Below are 9616 nucleotides of genomic sequence, written 5' to 3'. Positions count from 1 at the left end.
ACGAACTTAATTTATATTCCAATTTTAATGTAAATCGGATCAGCCATTATCACGTGAAAAGGTAACAAACATCCAGATAGACAGACAGACATACAAACAAAAATTTCAAAAAAGCGATTTTCGGTTTCAGGGCGGTTAATTATATATGTTAGGACCAATTATTTTTGGAAAATCGAAAATTACCAGAAAAATTTCGGCTTCAGATTTATTATTAATATAGATTAATTTTTAGCGACATTTCTGGGGGTTTTTTAACAAACTTTGGAGAGATTAAGCTACTTTTTGTTGAAAAGTTAACGAGATTGTAGGGCGATATTTTGGCAACAGTGGCCCATCCCTAGTGTTCGTCCTGGTCGTTCCAACCAAGGTCCCTGTTTGTTTAGCACTGTTCGACTCAACCTTAAACGTGCACGTCGTTTGTTTTCTTCCCCACTGGACCGACTGCATTAGGTTCATAAGCCTCTTCGGCCATTGAGTCAGTGTTCTTGAATTTATGTTCTGACCACGGTCACTAACTGACTTTGCTCGCGTGTGTAGCCTACGCTGCTTACTTGCTTGTTAAGTCCGTGGCAGTGGCACGTGCATGAGCCATTAATTTCTAATAGAAACAGGAGACAACCTCTTGGGAGTTACGCAAGTAATAATAGAAAATACTGGAATTGAATGAATAAATAATTGTAATAATTTAGCATGCAGCGCCTACGAACAACGCCATAGCTCTGAGGTAAAGAACGGGAATCGTGATCTACGGTGTATTGGGGTGTAGGTTCGAATCTCTCTTCGACTGATAACTTTGTTCGGTTTCCTTTTCCATAATTATCTCCAACTATAATGCGAATGTGAGATAATTCTTTTGTAAATTCTCTATCATCTCGCACAATACGACCTCGTTTTCACCAATTCAACCGACGAGAGTAACCGCGCAGTAGATACATCGTCGACCAATAGTTTTACAAAGCTAATAAATATGTGTTTATACAGGGTGCTTCTGGAGGAATATTAAATATTTTAGGAGGTAGTATGTATGTATTTATTCACACTGCAATGGGTATATACCCGGTGGCAGTGGTAACTAATTACACTCAATAAAGACAATAATAAACACAATTAATAAAACTTACAATTAATAATAATACTAATAATTAATACTAACAATAATTAATAATAATAATAACAGGGAATATCCTAAATTAAATGAAGCACGATCGGTTAAAATAACATTTGAAATATTCTAATTTGTACCTTAAACCTATGTTCGAACTAAAACCCACGAGTATGATATGTTCATATCTGCACAAGTACCTTTCAAATTACACTCATTTCGCTGTCAACTCACTCACTGCACTGGAACTACGACACATTTCACTGATTCTATCCTGATTTCACTAACACTTCAAAAACATTTCACTGTTCAAATACTTTGCACTGCCACTATAAACTATAAAGCTTCACTGACAGGAACACGTTTCACTTACTCAACACACTTCACTGACACAACATAATTCTTCACTGATACAACACTTCAATAAAAATATCAATTACACCCTTTAAATACTGTGTATAATTATCGTCTATTAGTAAAGTCCTTAAGCCTATTTTTAAATACATTTTTGGTTGTTGGTAAAGCCTTTAGTAAGTCTGCAGGTAAAGCATTCCAGTCCCTGATAGTACGATTGAGAAAAGAAAACTTTCCAGTGTCCGTCCTCTGTCTTCTTTCCCTCACTTTATATGAGTGGTATTGATATTCTGAGTAAAAGATTTCATATAAACATGTGTCCTGCTAGAAGCAAAAAAAAATTGATTTCGCAAAGGACGTTCCTTCACAGATTGCATGTTCTCATTACAACAGCGAATAAAAAAGAAGAACAAAGTTAATATCGTAACACATATTTTCTTTATTGACTATATTAAATCATTCGACATGGTTAAGAGACCACTATTATGGAAAATCTTACGTTCTAGAGGTACCGCAACATTTAATAAGACCCATTCAGAGTCTATACAACGTAACTAATTTGTCTGCGTAAAGATTAATTTTTGATCTTACAGGATATATCTGTTATGATAACAGTGATTATTAGAGGAGAAACATTTGCTCCGACGACGGGGATCGAACCCGGATCCTTGGTTCTACGTACCAAGTGCTCTAACCACTGAGCTACGCCGAAGTTCAATCTACAGCACCGGATCGAATCTATGTCAACATATATGTCGAACTAGGAGTCAGACCACAAAGGGAAAAACACTAGAGGAGAGAGATTCGATTTAGCTGATTTGTCACCTGACCGCTATAATGAATAAGCCATACCTTTTGTAAGGTCTTCCGTAAATCAATAAATGCAATCTCCTTCACATCTTATGTACTACCACCTCCTAAAATATTTACTATTCCTCTTGCAATATGTTGTATATAGTTAAGTATTGTGGGATTTTCACAAAAAAAAAAAACTGAACAACTCATGCGTACAGCAGAAATGAATACTCTACGAGCCATAGTTGGTAAAACTAGACTTGATAGAGTAAGAAATGAAGATGTGAGACAACAGTGCAATATAATGGACGTTAAGAAGTTCATAAATATGAGAAATAAAGAATGGAATGCGCACATAGACAGAGCAGATAACTCTAGACTTATTAAAATAGCACGAGATATGATTCCCAGTGGCAAAAGAGATGTGGGCCGACCGAAAAAACGGTGGAAGGAAGGACTGATGTCATCTTCTACTGAATCGTCTCCTGTGTGAAGACAAACAGGCCATGTGTCTATACAAAAGAAGAAGAAGAAGAAGAAGAAGGAGAAGAAGAAGAAGAAGAAGAAGAAGAAGAAGAAGGGATTTTCACACACTTTCTTGGTTTTTAAGTTTTCATATTTCATGCATTTTCTAGACCCGACACTGGACACCGTGGGACTCCCGTGACATGAGTTATTAATGAGGAAGTGGACGAAATCAAGGAAAGGAAGTAAGGAATGTAAAAAAATGAGAATCAAAAGAATGAAGGAGAGAGGGCGGAATAAAAAGCGAAAACTGACGAAGAGAGGGGAAAATACAAAGGAAATGAATAAACAAGAGAGGAAAAATATAAATGGGAATAATAAGAAAGAGAGAGAAATCGGGAAGGGATGATTGAGGGAGAGAGGAAATGTAGGGAAATAGGACGGGAAAGAATAAGGAAGAGGTGAAAATAAGGAAAACAGAATGTGAAAGAGAGGAGACGGAATAATAATACAATAATAATATTATGAATAACAATATTATTATTATTATTATTATTATTATTATTATTATTATTATTATTATTATTAATAGGGACGTAAGAATGAGGACGAAGATATGTTGGTACAATTGAAGACATTATTACAAAAACAGCCCTAGCCATTTTTTATGAAATTGAGTTAAGGACACATTTGCTACTATTTCAAATGTTTATAGACTCCAAAAATGACCCATGTCAGGTGCAATAGTCACAAAGATAAACACCAGTTTTAAAGAAACAGTTTACATGTGTTGTTCTATTTATTTTTATTGTTCTCCTGAAACATACCAATTTTGACAAGGGTTGTTTTTGTAATAATGTCTTCAATTAGAAGTGTGATAGAGTGAAAAAGAGGTAAGTAAAGAGTGAATGTGTTAAAAATAAGAGGAATGATTGTAAAAATTAAAGAGCAGGATTAGTAGGGAAACGAAGATAGAAAGATGGTAGAAATAATTAGAAATGTGAAAAATGTGGTCGAAAAGTTTAGTTCAGAAGAAATGAGAAGAAATAAGGAAGTATAAAAAGGAGTAGAAAGTAAAGAAGGAAATGGAAAAATGAAAACAATGAAAGATTGCAAAATAATATGAGAAAGAAGACGGAAAAGGAGGCGAGAATAAATTAAGTAAATTTTTACGAGAATAATAAAATAAGAAAGAAGAGAAGGTATAGAATAGATAGCTAATAAAGTGGCAATGAAGAAAAGAGAAAACGAAGTTCGAAAGTGGGAAAAGGAGAATGTTAAGGAAAATAAAATGGGGAGAAAGTGGAAAATTAGGGAGAAGAAAATGATGAAGAGGTGGAGGAAAAAGAGATATTTGATTGCGATGAATATTAATGGAATAAATAAAGTAAAGAAGTCAGAAATAAAACTGCACGTGACATCTTACTGGTGGTCCATATAATTATTATAACAATAACAGCAGTTCATCAAAGGGAGAAAGGATTGTCAAGCCACATCATTTGTATTGGACAGTGACCTGAATCGGAGTTTGATTGACGTCTCTCGAAATTGCTTTTCCCCTTTAGGTTTTCCATCTAATAATCTGTATTCATTACTTGCCTCTGCCATACGTGCTACATATCCCACCCATCGCAACCGTCTGAATTTAATAGTGTTAACAGTGTTTGATGAATACAAACTACGAAACTCATCCATTATGTAGTTCCCGGCCCTCTGTTAACGGTATGCAATCAATTTCAACTAATGTGTGGTCATTATATTCTAATGATACATCACCAGTAAGTCCCATTATGAGGAATTTTGGCAAGCTCTGTTCTACCTTCAAACATGGGCTTCTCTTTGATGCTACTGCCCTGTGGTCTGTATGATTTCCTTTCGCAAGCTTGTTTACGAATACTTTAATGAAATGTACATGAAAATACAATGCAGCAAACTATACCATTCTTATTGGCTGCAACAAACTTAAAGAAAGCTACAAACGTCTTGAACGCTTGATGTACAGACCCAGAAACAAAATTTGATTCCTCTGAATTTTCCATGTTCGAGTTATAACATACTGCACATGCTCAGCGCTTATAACTGGGACTTGGAAAATTCGGGAGGCACTAATTTTGTTTCTGAGTCTGAATATAAGAAGAGTGGGAAGGTTAACTTTGCAGAGTCGATTCAATATTGTCATATACTCGTATTTAGACTACGGCAGATGACAATGGACTGGAAATTCTAAAAGAGAACGTTTCACGTGATTTTCAATTCGCCGTTATACAGTCATCCAGATATAGCCTACAAAATTAAAAACCACGCGAAACTTTCTGCTTCAGAATATCCACAAAAGCGTAAGGTTTGTAACCGCACCGTCTGTGAGCCATAGCTATCAGAGACAGGCAAACTGTCGATCAGGCTTGCCCATGACTGTTTACGTCCGTGAGCGGGCTTACGGTTCGTATCTTCGCCCGCCTGCAATCTTCCCTCTCAAGCAGGCAGGCAGTGTGGTTGCACGTAACTCCCAAAAAGTCCTAAGAATGACCCGAAAGGACTGTTGGGTTCCGCCGACCTGCACCAGACTGCTGCTTTCAGATGCATGATAAATATTAACCAAGTCATTCAAACCTGACAAGAAGCCTATAGATACAGACAAACTACTGAAAACTTAATTTGTTGTCTTCTGAAACGTACCGTTAGTAAAGACAAAGAAAACTATTTCTTGTCAACATAATATCCATTAAATGCCAACTTTCCTTTTCATCGTAGTAATATAAATTTAATGCAAACCATTCAAATTTTCAGCTTCATAAATAAAAATAAATCTGTCCCTCAGAATTTAAATAGAAAATCAGTATTCTGAAAAACGAAAAACTTTTATACATTTGATAGGTATTCATGAGGCTTTTAATTGTTGATAAGGAAAAAGTTGAAATGAAATATTTTTCTATAATTCCTTCCCTTCCCTTCCCTTCCCTTCCCTTCCCTTCCCTTCCCTTCCCTTCCCTTCCCTTCCCTTCCCTTCCCTTCCCTTCCCTTCCCTTCCCTTCCCTTCCCAACTAGTCACAAGTTACGAAATGTTACTATTTTGTTGAGTCAGATGCACTTTGCAGGAATATGAAATGTATAATATTGTCTTATTACTTTATGAATTCTGTAGCGCAATAAATCGTAAAACTGTGTTTCTTTAATCAAGAAATATCTGCCGTGTTGAACCATAAAATAAAGATTTTTGAAGTGACTAAATAGCCAACGAACTTAGGTTTCAAACAAGTACTGTTTCATCTTAACCAGCGCAGACTGGCTTCCGTGAATGCAAGTCACTCTACCTTATAATACGAGCAAACGGGCAGGCTTTCGTGGGTCCCGCCTGGACTGAACATATAAAACCCGGGCTCAATGGGTTCAGGCTAAAAGTTTACTTGCTTTGTAGCGTCACCGGAACCCAAGCCTGACGGCAAGCAGGTACGGGGGTGAGTCTTGTATGATTTGCCGGTCTCTATTAGCTGTACTACACGTTTATGTAAACACTGCTGTCTCAAGAGAGTCTAGCAAATATAGACCTACCGTGACCTACCACAATTGCAACGGCACCAGAGCATTGTAGTATTGAAAATTCAAGACAATCCGTATACACAGGCGTCACTCCGTACATTGGTGATTGACGAGTTGCATAAGTACCGGGCATTAATAGTACAAAAAACGTGAACAATTAAAACAAATGAAAGTGTATTACATACGATTGCGAAATGTAATACGCAACGTATGGTCTTTTCTTACCAATTGTTACCTTCCGTGAAAGTGTTATCGTCATTGGAAGCGAGAATATGGCAGAGTTCCCTTGTCAGTAGCAGAGTTCCCTTGTCAGTAAATAATAACATCAATTCCATCGATGCCGTAAATAACGGACTAAAATATGATTGCACACAATTTCTCTATTTTCTAGACTCCGGTTTAATATTCGTTAATTGTGAATGATTTCAGTAAAGTAAATAAGGACATTGTTGAGGAATTCAACATTTGATAAATATTTTGTGAAAGTTAAGTCCCATGAAAAAGACAAATTAGTGATTGAAACAACGGATAATCTGATATATAGCAGCCATGACTATTATGGTTTCGTGGAAAGTAAATCATTATACCACATAATTGTAATTGATATCAATAATTCAGGCTGCCGAAATATTAATGACAATTTATTCGAATTATCTCGAATATTCCGGATATTTAGAATTTCAGATACAGACCATTAATCAAACCACATTAGTGCACAAACCGGGGTTTCATGATCACTTACATTTTGCTCTTAATCTCTTCAGAGCGTGAAACATGTTTTAGTCTCCAAGTTTTGGCTCGAAGTCAGGCAGTTCATACATCTTAACGACGGTTTCCACACCCAAGCTTGAGTAGAAAATGAGTTGATCCCTTAGTTTGATTTAATCCGGTTCAGGACAGAATATTAGGGGACTCTAGTGACATGTCTTTCGTCACGACGCTGTGCTTCCATTAAGGAAAGTGTATGATTCCGTACATTAACTGCTTCTCACACTATTTATTAATAATGGATTATGCATTTATTTTCCTACATTTTATTAACTATCTCCTTTTTCTTTCCATTCCTTCCTTCCTTCCTTCAGTTTTACTCATTTCTATATCTCCCATCTCCTTTCTTTTTTGTTTATTCTCTTCATTCCTTCTAATCCCTTTACCTTCCTGCGTTTTCGTATTTACTACTGTCTTCCGTGTTTACTGCTGTCTTCCGTGTTTACTGCTGTCTTCCGTGTTTACTCCTGTCCTTCGTGTTTATTGCTGACTTCCGTGTTTACTCCTGTCTTCCGTGTTTACTGCTGTCTTCCGTGTTTACTGCTGTCTTCCGTGTTTACTCCTGTCCTTCGTGTTTATTGCTGACTTCCGTGTTTACTCCTGTCTTCCGTGTTTACTGCTGTCTTCCGTGTTTACTGCTGTCTTCCGTGTTTACTGCTGTCTTCCGTGTTTACTGCTGTCTTCCGTGTTTACTCCTGTCTTCCGTATTTACTGCTGTCCTTCGTGTTTATTGCTGTCTTCCGTGTTTACTCCTGTCTTCCGTGTTTACTCCTGTCTTCCGTGTTTACTCCTGTCTTCCGTATTCACTCCTGTCTTCCGTGTTCACTCCTGTCTGCCTTGTTAACTATAGTTTTTTGTTTAAGGTTCTTTCATTGTTTTTCCGTCTGAATTGCATTCTACGTTTTTCTTCCGTCTTTTCGCCTTTCCTATGTGAGTTTATTCTCTTCTCCTAATTTCTTTCCTTCCAATTTTTGCATATGTCTTCCGTTTTCACTGCTGTCTTCTATTTTCATATATCTCTTCCCTTTTTCCATTTTACACATTCTTTCCAACTTCTTTTCCGTATTCTGTGTTTCCTCCTGTCTTTCTCTTTTCCTGTCTATATGCTTTTTCAATTCTGTTCGCTTTTCATTCAGTTTCTCTGTACAGTTCCGTTTTTCCCTTATTTTTTCAGTCTTCCTTTTACTTCTCTTCATTTTCTTTTATCCTTCTTCCTTCTTTTCGTATTTACTTTAATTTAGATTCATTCATTATTTTTTGTAGTGTTTACTTCTTATCTTCCACTGCTTCTTTTCCTTTCTTTCTTATTTTCCTCCTTTTTTTATCGTACTCGAGATCATTTTGTTCCTTTCCCTCCGTTGTACTCTCTTTTTCTTTAATTCTTTTTCCAGATTTCGTTTCTTTTGTCCTCCGTTCCCATACTTACTATCTTCATTTCTTGTCTTTCGCTGTCCTTCCTTGTTTCTTCTTTCTTATTTTACTTTCTTTTCTTCGTCATCAATATTTTTCCTTTAAGTAAGGCACTTTCATTGTTTGTCCTGCTGAAGGTTCATCGAAGGCTTCGATTCCCGATATCCACCATCCTGTGCACTTCCAAGTTGTGCGGCTTATGCCCCGCTTAAAGACTCAAAGCTAGCAGTTGTATAGTAGGTATATGGCACTGAATCTCCTTTAAGATTAAAAATTGACAACGCCAGAATTGAAACCGATTTCTATTAGGTTACCATTTATCTTATGCTTTTATTTCAAGTTAAAAAAAAAGATTAGCACAATTTTTGTCATTCATATTCCTGCATAAGCACGCACGGTCAAAAGACCCTACAATGTATTTAAGAAAAAATTATGTTAGTGTTGTGCGTCTGTATGTATAATATTGCTGAATAAATATAGAATATGACTCATTTGAGGCTTATCAGGCTATTCGTATGCGAATGGGACATAACTGTATCAGAGTCTGAGGCAGAATGGCTCACCTGTTAAGGCTGGTTCACAATAAACTGGGAACGGAAACGAGAACGAGAACGGAAATAATGTTAAAATAAATATATTTAAATGTGAGCATTCACAATAGTTAATTGTCTTTTGTGCTTATCAGACTACTCGTCCGCGAAAAGGGTCCTGGCTCTTATCAGAGGCTGAGGCATGATGGTCCACCTCTCAGCATCGGATTTGCTAATGCAACCCAGGCCAGCTGCCGGACTTCAGATATTCATAGCATATTATAGAGTGACCTGTAAGTAATATCAATTTCAGAGGGTTATTCTTTGACATATTTAAAAAAATAAGTTTATTACAATATTGCTCGTATTTGTTTCTTTTTCGAGATAAAAGTTGTTTTATACAAATCTTTTATAGCGAGTTTTAGGAAAGCCATTGATTAATTCCTAATAGGTTCAGTCAATTTAAGGAGCAATGTATTATGGTAGTAATTGATAAAAAAAATTGTTTTGTCCTTTTAATGTGCAGAAATTTGATTCGGACAAATGTAACTTTTCGTTCTGCGAAAGTATTTTACAATGTAACATTTGTTAGGATCAAATTTCTGCATTTAACCCCTTCAGGCCTGGTGTACATTGTAGTGTACATTGTTTCTTT

This window comes from Periplaneta americana, chromosome 7 (genome assembly GCF_040183065.1).
Source record: "Periplaneta americana isolate PAMFEO1 chromosome 7, P.americana_PAMFEO1_priV1, whole genome shotgun sequence".
NCBI lineage: Eukaryota > Metazoa > Arthropoda > Insecta > Blattodea > Blattidae > Periplaneta > Periplaneta americana.
The sequence above is the reverse complement of the archived record's forward strand: the minus strand, read 5'-3'. Positions refer to the sequence as shown.